At 48.4% G+C, this 15,489-nt stretch overlaps 1 long non-coding RNA gene across 1 annotated transcript in view; it reads left to right on the forward strand.

Annotated features, from left to right (window-relative positions):
• LOC119979006 overlaps window positions 1–15,227 on the forward strand; it is a 77,084-nt gene extending 61,857 nt beyond the window's left edge. The window contains exon 2 of the long non-coding RNA XR_005463617.1: window positions 15,111–15,227. This is a non-coding gene — a long non-coding RNA (uncharacterized LOC119979006). The remainder of the gene's footprint in view (window positions 1–15,110) is intronic.
• Window positions 15,228–15,489: the final 262 nt, after the last annotated feature.

Genomic DNA, 15,489 nt, shown 5'->3' on the forward strand with positions numbered 1-15,489 from the left:
TTGCCATCAACTGCACTGTAGCTAAAAAATTGCCATGATTCAGAACCTCATTATCTAGAGTGTAGGCCGATTCATTTCTGTGACCTCGAAAAGGAAGTGCTTGCTTGCCTAACATCTTTATGATGTCTATAATCCTCATGACAATACTTCTCTGCTTCAATACTTCTTCTTTCCTTTTAATTAGTGATGCTGCAAAAAATTTATCTAAGGTGCCATCATTAACCACACTGATATATTGCTGAGCATTTCTGACATGTGTTGTTGTCGATTCATGTAAAGTCAAGCTCTGGCTAATACGCCTGTAGTCACTAAAGCCACGTACAAAGGGTGATGGATTACAAGTGTTGGGAAACTCAAAGGCTAAGCAGTATGAACAATATAAGCATCTATTTTCTTTGTTGTATGTTAGCCATTTTCTTGGGACTGAGTCATTCATAACTTTCCTCTCATACAAACGAGCATCAAATGGCAGATCATCAAGTGGCTGAAGTGGATGTTCAGCAAAAAACTGTTTTAGCTTTGCTCGTGATGGATATTGGAAGATTCCAATAATTGATCTTTCATTTTCTTGCGTAGGTTCATTTACAGGATGTGCTTCAGAAACCAAGTAATTTATGCTTGAAGGAACATCTGATTCCCTGTCACTAGTTAAAGCTATGTGTTCAGATGTTGCAACTACAGGCAGTACAGATAACGGAACAAGGAAGCCAGAAGAAATATTGGGCCTGGGTTGATTAGTAATGGATGCACTTGTATTTGTCTCTACATTCAAAGTAGCTCTCCTCTGTTCTTGTAACTCGCATGTCATTGCATCACCACCAGGAGCATTGTTTCTTGCTTCTTGATTATTTGTTGCAGAACTGGATATTGGTGTGGATTGTGCTTGTGGTATTATAAACTCTGTAATAGGCCTACATTGCTTGGCTGATTCCTTCCTTTCTGCTTCTTTTTGTTCTTTGCGTTTTAGTGACCCAGATTTATGCTTTTTCTTTTCCATGCTGGTAGCGGTAATATTCCTGAAATAAAAACTTAATTAAAAATAGCCCACATTGGGAAAAATGAATATTGATGATTGCAAGAATAACTTGAAGGAACGCCAGATAAACCCCTACTTGATAAAAAATATAAAAGAACATACTTACACTTCAATAGCCTATGTTCATTAGTCAATACTACTGTGGCCTATGCAGCTTCAGAAGAGGAGACAATCCACTGTCCAGTGTTCACACCAGCAAGCAACTGAGATAACTGTTGAAACTTAGAAGTTTGGTCCGACTATAGTAAGACATTAAGAATGGTCCCACGACCAAAGTTAACATATCCAGTTTGATACCAGTGTAGTGTTACAAGTCGCAACCCTTTGAGTTTACCGATCATGGCTTATCACTTCAATATCTTTGACCTCATGATTCACGGTTAAAGGTACCGCTTCTCCTTTTCGGTGACCTCACGACCCTATGTACTGCTTGATATCCTTTCAAGTTGCCGACCATCTCAAATCACGAACTGTAACTTTATCTTTAAATTCACACACTCTTGCTGAAAACGTGGATTTCCAACTATGTCCGACCCGGGTGAACCAGCCCCCCCACCCCCCGACTCCTTTTCACATCCGTTTAACACTGCTTCGTTCCTTCATACACTGAGTGATTATTTGTTTGTTTCTTTATTGCATTTTTATTTGGTATTGCTCTTTTCAAAAACAATTATATTTTATTAAGTTAGAATACAAATCTCAGGAAAGAAGTTGGAGATTTATTTATCTAATTAATTATACTTTTTAAGGGCCCTTCAGAGATTCACGGGCCCCTTCTTGGCTCTCCGGGCCCCGGACCGATGTACCGGCTGAACCAAGACTACTGCTTGATATCCTTTGAAGTTGCCGACCATCTCAAATCACGAATTGTAACTTTATCTTTAAATTCACACACTCTTGCTGAAAACATGGAATTTCCTTAATTATGCCCGACCCGGGCCCCCCTATTCCACATCCTTCCACTACCTCCCCTGCTTCGTTCCTTTTCATGCACTGCTTATTTGTGTCCTGTTCTCTTTTTTATCTTATTCCTTTTTATTACTAAAACAGTTGTCTGTGTTTGTTTCTTTATTGCATTTTTATTTGATATAGGGGGCCCGCTTCATCAGGGGCCCACTTGCCATCGGGCAAGCTGACACCCTGGCCAGTCCGCCACCGGCTCGAGCCTCTCCACAAGCAAATGCATTCCTGAATGTTTTGACTCCCGACATGGAGCATCAAGAAACCTCAGCTGACTCAAGTGAACCTGAAATGACTCCAGATGGGGAACATCAAGAAATCTCAGCTGACTCCGGTGAACCTGCAATGACTCCAGACGGGGAGCATTGACAAACCAAAACTGACTCAGGTGAAACAGACCAGACTCCAGACAGGGAGAATCAACAAACCAAAGTTGATTCAAGTAAGCCCGACTTGATTCCAGACGGGGAGCGCCACAAACTCAGTGATGGCAGGCTCAAGAAAACAGCAGATGCCACAAAGCATGCTGACACGAGTAACTGTATGAAGGACTCGTTTTATCCACAGTGTGGTCCTTGAGCGCAGAAAACACAACAACTAAACCAACCAACACAACAACACAACCTATGAAAACCACATCAACGACAATAACGAGAAGCGTACCAAAGGCAACAACGTCGACAACAAGCACGACAAAAACAACACCTATGGAACTACGACTGGTACGACATGGTACAACTCTGCCCATGAGGGACACTGTTACTGCTCAGCTCAGTACAGTTACTGCTCAGCTCAATACAATGACATACCGCAGCAGGACGATGCATCTTCCCAATTCAAGTTTGCTGCACTACCAACAGGCAACCTGCCTTTCAGGACAGATGCCATCCAACATCGCTATCACAAGCATCGGAAGAAAAAAAGACTCCAAATCAGACAACAAAGTGATGTGACCACTTCTTAATTCCTCCGCACAGGGACGGCGTTTACAAAGCAATGCCACCATCAACATCACCACCTCACCAACCAAACAAGAAAGACATTTGACCATACTAATTAATGAATTTTGGACTCATGCATGTGATTTAGACTTATTATTTACTGATCACTGTTATCATAACTTGTACATAGCATCACTTATCTACCTGTTTTTGTTCAATTTTCTTTAACACTGTACAGAAAATCTGTAACACGAAAAAAGGGGAATGTGGTGATATGCATCACTGTAGATACACAAGGGGTATATCTACCTGGATATACCTGTAGATATCCCTGGGAAACCCAAATATGTGTTGGGGAATCCCTCTCAGAAGTTCCCATGTAAAGGTTTACATGGCAATTGTCCAGAGGGCAAACTTCCTTTTGCCAATTGCACTGGGCTGGGAACCATCCAACATAAGCGATTTAATTTGCTAACTTCAAATGCTTTTGACTGTGGTGATATGCATCACTGTAGCTCCACAAGGGGTTAATGTAAATCCACATTGACTAGCTAGACACTAGAGAGAGCACCAGAGACATGACACACAGACATTCAACCAATAGGTCAGTAAGATAGGACACGACCAATGGACATTCACGATACACACAGAGGTGACACCACCACAGGAGGGCATTACACCAACCCATATAAAAAGGACACAGCACACATGATCTTCCTCTTTCCAGTGGCGACAGTCAGTGAGTACAGACACAGGGTTGATTGAACATCACACCCACCACGTGGATTGTAGCAGACTGGTTCGTCAGTCTGTGTAGCTGTAGCAGGATTAGTAGAGTCGAATCCAAGTAGGAGAACTGTTAATAGTTCAATAAACGTGTTGAAGCTATCGCCACGTCTGAACCTTCCTTTGTCAGAGTGCACATCAAGGAAGCAGCTTATGCTACATCAAAAGCATAACAAAACACTGACAGTTTTACACTCATACTTATCCTGAACGCTCGGGGATGTGCTCAGCAGCTGCACATCAGGTGGCTTTCCTCTGTAAGACTAGAAAATTGGCCCCTTTAGCCCAAACCAGACTAAAACATCCCTTCGCCCTCAACAATACAAGGATCAGCAGAGATGCCAGGAAGCAGCAGCTTCAGAGGCCGCAGAGACATCAGAAACGGTGGCAAAGGACAAGAGCGGCGAGCGAGTGGGTCCTCGGCCACTCCCGAGAGAGGGAAACCAGCGACCCACAAAACAAGCTTCCGCCCGCCACCAGAGGATGGGCAGAAAGAGATGAAGGATGAGATAAAGACAGAAATCAAGTTGGCGGTGACAGAGGTTCTGGCCACCATGCAGGCCCAGGGAAAAATGATAAAGGAGCTGGAAAGAGCCTCAATGGACCTGGAGGTCGAAATAAAGAGGTTGGTGATGACTCAGGATAATCTGAAGGGAAAGGTGGAGGACCAGGAAAACCGGTTGAGACGCCAGAACATCAGGATAGTGGGCATGCCAGAAGGAATCGAGGGCAGGGATTCAACCGACTACGTGGCCCAGATGCTGGGGAATCTAATGGGGAGAGACAGCTTCCCCAAGTTGCTGCAGATCGATAGGGCCAATAGGTTTCTCAGACTGAATCCCAAGGTGGTGGAGCTGCTGAAAGCGATCATTGCCGAGCTACACCGGTATCAGGACCGAGAAAAAAATCCTTCGCCGGGCCAGGCAAACAAAGGCGTACAGCTGGTAGGGACACAGGATCAGGGTACATCAGACATTGGGGCAGACCTGGCAAAGCCAGGGCAGAATTTGACAGGGCGAAGTCTGGATAACATACCAGAACAGAGAACATTACTTTATTGCCCCGGCAGATGCGGAAGGGTTCGTCCAAAAGAACGGACTGGATAGGCAACAAGGGAGGCAGCAATGGAGCGGACACAGAGGAGGCAGAGAGAACTAATGAACAATGTGCATGGGAGTGTACCGCCTTGTTCTGAACCGAGGAACTAGTTTGCAGAAAGGAGGGGCGAGTGTGCAGGAGAGGGTGAGGAGGAGACTGAGGGAACCCAACATAGCGGCTGTAGGAAGGGGTCAGACCGAACCCAGGGCACGGCCACCACACTAGCGGGTAAACTAACGGCAGGAGGTATGTGTGGGGGCAGGCTGTGGCGCATCTCCTACCGGGGAGAGATTGCTTGCCGGGGGGTTGGCAGGCGGGGAAGTAAAGGTGGGATGTGGGAATAGCAGAAGGGGGGAAAACAAAACTGCAGGGGAACAAAACGGCAGGGGGGGCGGTATTGAGCTGTAGACTGGTTTCAACAGGCCACTCTTGAAACATGGAACAAGATGGCACTGCAAGCAGCCACTTTAGAGGGTCCCTGGACAAAGGGAAATCCCAGAGCGCAGGGGGCAGACCTCATGGTTGCTGTATTACTTGATTAAAGTAATATCTGTCGTTACGGGTTGCAGATGATCTTGAAGAATACACGAGTCTTCAATGTAAAGCAAACAAATTTATTAAGTAACGATAAAACTAACAAATGAGTTTGACACTCTCCTGAACTAACTCTAGAAATTGAGTAATGAGATATAACTATATAAACTGTATCTGAACTACACATGGGCCGGGATTCTCCCCTACCGGGCGGGGCGGGGGGTTCCGGCGTGGCGGTGTGGCGCCAACCACTCCGGCGTCGGGCCTCCCCAAAGGTGCGGAATTCTCTGCACCTTTAGGGGCTAGGCCCGCGCCGGAGTGGTTTCCGCTCCGCCGATGGCGCAAAAACCGGCGCCAACCGCCTTTGGCGCTACGCCACCCGGCGTCGGGGCTGGCCGAAAGGCCTTCGCTGGTCCGCGCATGCGCTGGTGCGTCAGCGGCCGCTGACGTCACCACCAGTGCATGCGCGGTAGGGGGCATCTCTCCCGCCTCCGCCATGATGGCGGCGGAAGAAAAAGAGTGCCCCCACGGCACTGGCCCGCCCGCCGATCGGTGGGCCCCGATCGCGGGCCAGGCCACCATGAGGGCACCCCCCCCGGGGTCCGATCGCCTCGCTCCCCCCCCAGGACCCCGGGGGCCCGCTCACGCCGCCATTCCCGTCGGCACCAGAGGTGGTTTAAACCACGTCGGTGGAATTGGCCTGTCAGCGCCGGGACTTCGGCGCATCGCGGGCCGGAGAATCGCCGCAGGGAGCACGCCAATCGGAGGGGCGTGATTCCCGCTCCCGCCAATTCCCGGGTGGCGGGGAATTCCGGCCACAGCGGGGGCGGGATTTACGCCGGCCCCTGGCGATTCTCCGACCCTGCGGGGGGTCGGAGAATTCCGCCCATGGTGTCTAGGCTGTGATCTGACTGTACTATACTACTGCTGTCTAGCTACTCCTGTGTAGAAAGAGCCCAAGAGCCTTTGGGAGCTCAGTTATATAGTATGGTCTAGTGTTGCCCTCTAGGTGCAGTGTCACAGCTAAGTGTTGTGATTAACCCTTTAGTTACATGTCTGTCTACATATCATTACAAAGCATGGTGACTGTGGCCATTTTGGATAGCCCCGAACAAAGGGAAACCCCGGAGTGCAGGGACACATCCACAAGGTAAGTATGGTTGATCCTGCAGGAAGGGGGGGGGGGGGGTGGTGTGGGGGGGGGGGGGGGGGGGGGGAGGGTGGACACAGAAACAGTCATCTGGAATGTCAGGGGACTTAACGGCCCAGTGCAAAGATCCAGAGCCTTCGTCCACCTGATAAAGTATGAAAGCGTCCTCCAAGACACGTACCTGAGAGAGAAGGACCGACTCCAGGCAAGAAAGGGATGGGTAGGATACCATTCATATCACGTGACAAGAGCTGGGGCTGTACCCATACTACTTAGCAAGAGGATGGCAATTAATGCGATGAAGGCGGTCATGGACCGGGGGGGGGGGGGGGGGGGGACAGTATGTCATGGTCAGCGGTGTCTTAGGTGGGCCACAGGTAGTACTGGTGAATGTGCATGCACCTGGACAGCAAGGTGGTGCAGTGGTTAGCACTGCTGTCTTCGGCGCTGAGATCCCAGGTTCGATCCCGGCTCTGGGTCACTGTCCATGTGGAGTTTGCACATTCTCCCCGTGTTTGCGTGGGTTTCACCCCCCACAACTCAAAGATGTGCAGGTTAATTGGATTGGTCACACTAAATCGCCCCTATGTATCAGGTTCATCCTCGCGCACGAGGAGGTTGAATTTACCCTGTGCTTCACCTAACTTCACATCCTATCTCCCCCCGCGTCCCCCCCCACCCCCAGATTCTCCTCCCATTTATTCTTGATCCTCACCACCTTGGCTTCCCCTTAGTTCCTCAGCCAACCATATGTATCACCAATCCAGCCCTCCCCATCACATTTGGGAGCAGCAACCGCTCCAGCAGTGTGTATTCCAGCAGCTTGGGGAACCCACTCCATTCCTTCAGGGCAAAGCCCCTCACTTGCATATACCTGAATTCACTACCCTTCGGCAGCTCCACCCTCCCCCGCAAACCTCTCCTCTAAATACAAATCCGTAGCCTTCACCAGCCCCACCTCCTTCTAATTCCAATACATGCTATCTGTCTCCCCCGGTTTAAACCTGTGGTTCCCACACAATGGCGTCAGCACTGACATCCCCTCCATCCTAAAGTGTCTCCTCAACTGGTTCCACACCCTGAACGTGGATTGCAGCACCGGGCTTACCGGTGTACCTCCCCGGCGTCAGCAGAAGCGGCGCCATCACCGTGACCTGTGTCACTGTTTCCGGTAGCTCCCCATGTGAGGGGGGTGGGGGGGGGGGGTGTGGCTGGGGGAGGGCTGCTGGGGGCTGGGGAATTCCCCTCCCCACAGTGCTTTGGGGGTGGTTCTGTCGGGGGCCTCGGACAAGGGACATCATTTAAAAATGAGGTTATGTGCAGCCTCAACTGCACAATCTCCACTTAGGCCCCTTATCTGACGTGGGTGGCATTTTATAGCCATGTGTTTCTTGCCGCTGTGAGTGCTGGGAAACACACGGCTAAAGGCGCTCGCTATGGGACTTAGTTTCCTTTTAGTTGAATCGTGCCCACCATATTGGTTGCAGTTGATTTTGTGTTGCAAAGAATTAAAAATCTATAACACCTGTACAGATTTATTGTAGGTACTTAAAAAGATAATCGGCGGGATTCTCCGACGCCGAAATCGCGTTTGGCGATTGGCCGGAGAATCCACATTGGTGCCGAAATCGGGGTCGGTGCCGCTTTTGCAATTCTCCGTCCCCTCCAAAACGGCGTACTCGGGACGGCCTCAGGACATTACCTGAGGCGTCGGTCACTCATGATATTTACTTTCGGCAACTTGGGATGGTGGCTGCGGACTACCAGTGCTGCCACAACCGGGAGTGAGCTTATCCACGGGCAGGGGGGCTTTGGTGGGGACTGAGGGAACTGGTGGGGGGGGGGGGGGTGGTCCGGGAATGGCGATCCTGGCCTAAGGGGGTCACTGTTTGGCAGGCTGGGTCCGCGTGAGGCCGGCGCAATGTTGCACGGTGCGGCCATTGCAGTCCGCCGCCATGCGCATGCACAGCCACGGACCCGGCAATTCTCCGGCCCTATCCGCAGCTAGACAGAGGATTGGTGGCCGTCTTGTTCCGTTTTCCGGTCATAAAACGCCACCGTTCCCACGCCGGCGTCAGCACTTAGTCTAACATTCGGAGAATCCAGCCCAATATGGTGACATATTTAAATTACTGTTACTGTTAACTATTTGCTGGTAACTGTGTTGTTATGGCTCCAAAATGAGTTCTACACTCTACTAATCTGACTCTAGTAACACAGTATACTCTACTAACTATATGAGCTTGCTCTATACCACGTGCTATGGTGTGATGGTGCTGTTAACCACACACGTCTTGCTCTCTAGGTTTCTGCCAGTGGAATACGCAGGGCCTGTGTGCCTTGTCCTTTTTATAGAGGCCGTGTGGTGCCTCCTTGTGGTGATGCCACCGCTGGGTGTTCTGATTATCCATTGATTGTATCTTGTTCTGATGACCCATTGGTTACATGTCTGCATATCATTACATCTCCCCTTTTTTTGTTGTTGTGTGCCTGTCTAATGTGGTGATGGTAGCTATGGTTGATAGTATTACTGAAAATAACATGATATGCATGACTTGGATATACAGTAGACATAAGAAGGCAAATATTCATAAGTCCAGTCTTTGGGGTCTTTTTTTGTAGTACCAGTAGGTGATCTGGGTTGGGCAGGTGTAGGGCTGGAAGTGTTGTCCTCAGGTCCCTGTTCATCAGCAGTTGAGCTGGTGACATGCCAGTTGATAAGGGAGTCACCCGGTACACTAGCAGTGCAAGGTGTATGTCGAAGTCCAAGGCTTTGTGAATCAGTTGCTTGACGATGTGCACCCCCTTTTCGACTTTGCCATTGGACTGTGAGTAGTGTCGACTGGAGGCAATGTGCTTGAAGTTGTAGCCTTTAGCAAACGTGATCCATTCTCGCCTGGAAACATGGCCATTGTCACTCATTCGGGATGCGATGCTGCGAGAACGTCCCTTTGCACGCTTTGACAATGGTCTTTGAGGTGAGGTCAGACAGCTTCAGCACCTCAGGATAGTTTGAGACGTAATCAATGAGTTGGATGTAGTCGCGGCCATTCGCGTGGAATAGGTTAATGCTGGCCTTGGACCATGGCGAGGTTTCAAGGTCGTGTTGTTGGAGTGTCTCCTTGCCTTGTGCTGGTTGGAACTTCTGACAGGTCTTACAGTCCAGGACCATGTCCGTGATGTCCTGATTGATGCCGGGCCAGTAGATGGCTTGTCAGGCCCTGTGTCTACATTTTTCTATGCCCAGGTGTCCCTTGTGAATTTGCCGCAGTACCGTGTGCTGGAGACGCAGCGGGATCACTATTCTGTCCATCTTTAGCAGGATTCCGTTGATCAGCGTTAGGTCGTCTTTGACATTATAAAATTGAGGGCATTGCCCTTTCGACCACCCATTGTTGAGGTTGTAGATGACTCGCTGCAACAGGGGGTCTTTGGCCGTCTCTACTCGGATGAGAATGAGTTTTTCGTCTGTTTCAGGGAGGTTGCTTGTGCACATTTGTACCTGCGATTCAATGTGCTGGATGATCTCCAGTGGCTCACTCGGTGAGGTGACGGAGCGGGACAATGCATCGGCAATGATAATCTCTTTGCCAGGCATGTAGACCAGATTGAAATCGTACCCGGAGTTTCAGCAGAATTCTCTGCAATCGGGGCGTCATGTTGTTCAGGTTCTTTTGGATGATGTGGACCAGAGGTCTGTGATCTGTTTAATGGTGAATGTTGGCAAGCCGTACACGTAGTCATGGAATCTGAGGATGCCGGTGAGAAGACCTAAACACTCCTTTTCAATCTGCGCATACCTGGTCTCCGTCGGTGTCATTGCCCATGACGCGTATGCTACTGGGACCCATGATGATGTATCGTCTTTCTGTAGCAGTACCCCTCCAATGCCATCCTGACTCACATTGGTCGAGATCTTAGTTTCGTGATCTGGGTCAAAGAATGCGAGGACGTGTGCCGTGGTGAGTTTGGCCTTCAACTCCAACAACTCTGTCTGGTGTTCCCTCGTCCATTCGAAGGCGGTTGATTTCTTTATCAGTTTTCTTAGGGACGTTGTGTGTGTGGCCAAATTCGGGATGAATTTGCCAAGGAAGTTTACCATTCCAAGGAAGCGCAGTACTGCTTTCTTGTCCTCGGGGACTTTCATTGCCTCCATGGCTTTTATTTTGTCCATGTCCGGGCGTACACCGTGTTTCGATATCTGATCACCCAGGAACTTCAGCATGGACGTCCCAAAGCAGCACTTGGATTTGTTTAGCTTGAGGCCATGCTCATGTATGTGTCGGAATACTCTCTTGAGTCGCGACACATGTTCCACCGGAGTTGAAGACCAGATTATGACATCGTCAACGTCGACACGAACCCCGTCTATTCCTTCCATCATCTGTTCCTTAATGTGGTGGAATATTTCTGATGCCGAGCTGATGCCAAATGGCATTTGGTTGTAGAAGAATCTGCCAAAAGGCGTGTTGAAGGTGTCGAGCTTTCTGCTGGATTTTTCGAGTTGAATTTGCCAGAATCCTTGGAATGCATCCAGTTTTGTGAAGAAGCGTACGTGTGTCATTTCACTCGTGATTTCTTCCCTTTTCGGGATTGGGTAATGTTCCCGCATAATGTTTTTGTTTAGATCCTTGGGGTCGATGCAGATTCGTAGGTCCCCCAAAGGCTTCTTGACGCACACCATCGAGTTGACCCAGTCGGTTGGTTCAGTGACCTTAGAGATGATGCCTTTCTCCTGTAGGCTTGTGAGTTCTGCTTTTAGTCAATCCCTCAGTGGAGCAGGGACTCTCCTTGGTGGGTGGACCACTGGTTTTGCGTCAGGCCGCAGTAGAATCTTGTACTCGTATATAAGTGTGCCCACCGCTGAAGACATCTGAGTATTGGGTCGGTATATCGTTGATGCTGGCCTGAAGATCCTGATGAGACAGCGTCATGGTGTAGACCCTTTGGATGAGGTGCAGTTGCTTGCAGACGTGCGCACCTAGCAGGGACGGCCTGTCTGGTTGGACAATCTCGAATCTCAGACTTGTCTCTATGTGTTGGTTGGACACTGTCAGATGGCATGACCCCAGTGCTGTAATTGCATTGCCATTGTAGTCCTGGAGTTGGCAAGCAGCTGGAAGGATTTTGGGAGCCTTCTTGATTTTCGTGAAGTCCAACTTCGAGATCAGGTTGGCGGAGGCACCTGTGTCCAGTTTGAACTAGATGGGGCATCGGTTGACATCCATCACTGTGTTCCATTCATCCTCGGAATCAACGGCAAGGATTGATTGGAATTGCGAGGTGCGTTAAGTGCGTTATCGCACTTTGTGATGATGCCTACTTGGAATGTTTTATCCAGGTAGCCATCATCTGGATCTGTTGCACTACCTTGATCAGAGTCATGTGTTTGATGTTGCACACTTCTGATGCGGTTCTGTTTGAACTATGGTTGCTGACTCCTGAATTGTGGTGCAGATCTGCACAGGGCTGCATAGTGGTTGAGTCTCCCACATTGGAGACATTGTTTGCCTTTTGCAGGGCAATTTTTCTAAAGTGGGCGGTTCGACAGTTTGTGCACAGTCATGATGGGCCGTCATGACATTCCGTGCATCGTCGCGCATGCGTGGTATGGTTCTCGGCAGTTTGCGCATGTGCGGAGCAGTTTGCGGCCAATTCATATTCCTGGTCATACTGCGCATGTGCCGGGCCCCAGGAAGAGCGTGCGAGATGGCGGCCATCGGAGATGTGGACGCGCTGCATCCGGGAGATGGCCTGAACACTCTCCACCTCGTTGGAGGTTGTTTTTGACTCCTAGCGTTTCTGTATTGTGAGTAGCGATTTTTTTGAATGATAATTTACAGTGCACATTTCAATAGTGATCTTCACGATCATATGTTAAATTTTTAGCAATTGCTCTCTCAGAGGATTAGAGTGGATTCCAAAAACGATTTGGTCTCTGATCATGGAGTCAGTTATGTCACCGAAGTTGCAGGATTGCGCTGGCAGTCTAAGGTTAGTTAGATAACTATTGAAGGATTCATCTTTAGCTTGCATCCTTTGTCTAAAGATGTAGCGCTCAAATATTTTGTTTGTGTCAACCTCGCAGTGGCTGTCGAATTTTTTCAGGATAGTTTGGTATTTCGTTTTATCCTGCCCTTCTGTGTATTGAAATGAGTTGAAGATCTCTATCGCGTGGTCACCCGCAGTGGTCTGTAGGAGAGCATCTTCCGAGCATCGGTCGCTCCGTTCAAGTCGGATGCTTCTACGTATAGTTGGAATTTTTGTTTAAACGAACACCAGTTAGCACTAAGATTACCAGTAGTCCTGAGGTGCGAGGAGCCTGTGTCTTGTCCATCGTGCCCGGATTCAGTAGATGTTTGTGTTGGCTCTGTTGCCAAAGAGCTGTCGGAGTTAGTCTCTGACCTTACTGAGTTGAACTAGGTAGATTCAGTAGCCATTCCTGTACCATGTGTTGTTTTGTTACTTTGAGTAACGTAAGCCGCTACTTGGTACAGGCATTGTTGAAGAATACTCCAGACCTTGAGGTAAGTTGAACGTATTTATTGAGCGATTAACAAAGCTCCTAAATGAGTTCTACACTCTACTAATCTGACTCTAGTAACACAGTATACTCGACTAACTATATGAGCTTGCTCTATACCACGTGCTATGGAGTGGCGGTGCTGCTAACCATACACGTCCTGCTCTCTAGGTTTCTGCCAGTGGAAGAGGCAGGGCCTGTGTGCCTTGTCCTTTTTATAGTGGTCGTGTGGTGCCCTCTTGTGGTGATGCCACCGCTGGGTGTTCTGATTACCCATTGGTTGTGTCTTGTTCTGATGACCCATTGGTTACATGCCTGCATATCATTACAGTAATGACAGATTTTGTGTACAAGAGTACTACTTTGGAAACACTGCAAAGGTTCATCTGGGTCAGGGAGCTTCAAGGATCATTCAGAGGGTAGACACTTTGAGGAGAATCCTTTGTGACAGGGTAATCTTTGAGGTAGTTTGAGGTTGTTAGCTAATACATTTCCTAGAATTACACATGTGCCAGCTACGCTTGCGGATGCATTGTGCTCTATGCATTGAGGCACAAATGTTTCCAAGACAAACATCAAACCGAACCTTTCAGGCTCCTATTTCTAGATAACTACCTTGAATGGTATTTCTCTAAAGCACGTAAGATCAGATCTATAATCCATGACCGAGTTACCGCCCTGCATCCATGAAGAACCATCCAACCCAACTGTGTCACGCTTCTCCCTCAGTTCATTCGCTGATGGACTGCCAAGGCAGGGTTTACAGAGTCACCTTCAAGTTATGAGCAGCTCACAAGGAGATAACCCTATGACCATGGTTGGCACTGTCAGTGTGAAGACTATGATCCTGTGCCCTTGCGGCACCACTATTACATGTGGACACCATCAGCAATGGGGGCTCTGTAGGTCCACATGCAGGGGCAAAACTAAAATACATGTTCCGCTGCTGATATTTCATTTGTCCTGATTGTAAAACTCAACCACAACAAGATGGAAAACACTGAGGTGATGGTATCATATAACTGTCCTTTCTATAATTCCATGTTTGAGGTGTGCTACTTGATTTCATATGGGATAGTGATTAGGTTTGAACAGCAGCGAGCTAGAGAGGGAGCTCCTGAATGCTAACCAATATACCTTTTTGAAAGGTGCACGTGTAGATATTGTGGAAAGTTTATATCCCAAAGAAGTTTTAGCCCGTTTGTAAAGAATGGCTTTACAATTTTGTGATCCTTCACCCGTGATGACATAGCCTTTTGGTATCTGCTGGCTGGGCTGATAAATGGAGAATGCCACTTCTTCACTATATTTATCTCGCGAGTAGGTGAGGCCAGAGCAGGACCTGGTTCATTCCTTGTACGAACACGACAATTGATTCTCAATGCCAACTTGCATCATTTTGGTATTCTTGAAAAATCCAAGATGGCGCCTGTCGTGATCTCTGTATGTGCATGTACATAAGGGGTTAATGTGTACTCAGGAGCACCAGATGATCACCCTGACCAATAGGGATATAAAAGCAACCACATTGTGTGTCTCTCTCTTTTGGATGAACTGTGACCAGGGCAGGAGTATCAGATTAGCAGATAGTTATTGTCATTACGCATAGTTACTGTAGTTAGATCTTGTTAACCTTATCACTAGTATCATTGTTAAAGTAAAGAACTCATGCAATTATTGTTATAGTTACTCAATAAACCTTTTGTTACTACTGGACGAGTTTGAATCTTCTTCACCAAGATTCAGAAGACCTCATCAGTAACCAAGGTTTGAGTTACACATATTACACTCCGTAGTATATCAAAACACACAGAGAAGTGTAATAAAAGAGAATACAGGAGCATAATAAAAGAAATAGGACCTGGTTCATTCCTTGTACGAACACGACAGTTGATTCTCAATGCCAACTTGCATCATTTTGGTATTCTTGAAAAATCCAAGATGGCGCCAGAGGATCTTGACTCTCTGCGAGCTCTCCCCCACAGAGCTTCTTCCAACATCTTTTATCATTGTTCTAACCTTTTAAAACTTAATTCCAAAGCTAATACTAAATCTAACATGCTCTTTTATATTTAATTACAGGTCTCGAGATCCTCCGACATCCGGAGGCCGACCCACATGACCCGACATGACCTGACCTTGCAGGACTCATCCAGCGACCTGACCCTGACCTCGACTTGGAAGCGGCAGAGGCCTGACCCCGACCTCGCGTAGGAATCGACCCGGCTGCTGGAGTACCTGATCCTGAAGAGCACGGCCCTGCTCCCAGAACACCCGACCTGGCCCCTGACCACGACTCCCGGCCGACCTGACCCGGAGAGGCCCGCCCAGCTCCCTGATTCACCGACAGGAGGAGAAGAGGAGAATCAATGCATAGGCCCGACCAGGTCTGGATCGAGCCCTAACCTCAGGAATGACCGACCCAATCACCAACACTGGAACTGACTATGTGACCCGTCCC

Source organism: Scyliorhinus canicula, chromosome 15 (genome assembly GCF_902713615.1).
Source record: "Scyliorhinus canicula chromosome 15, sScyCan1.1, whole genome shotgun sequence".
NCBI lineage: Eukaryota > Metazoa > Chordata > Chondrichthyes > Carcharhiniformes > Scyliorhinidae > Scyliorhinus > Scyliorhinus canicula.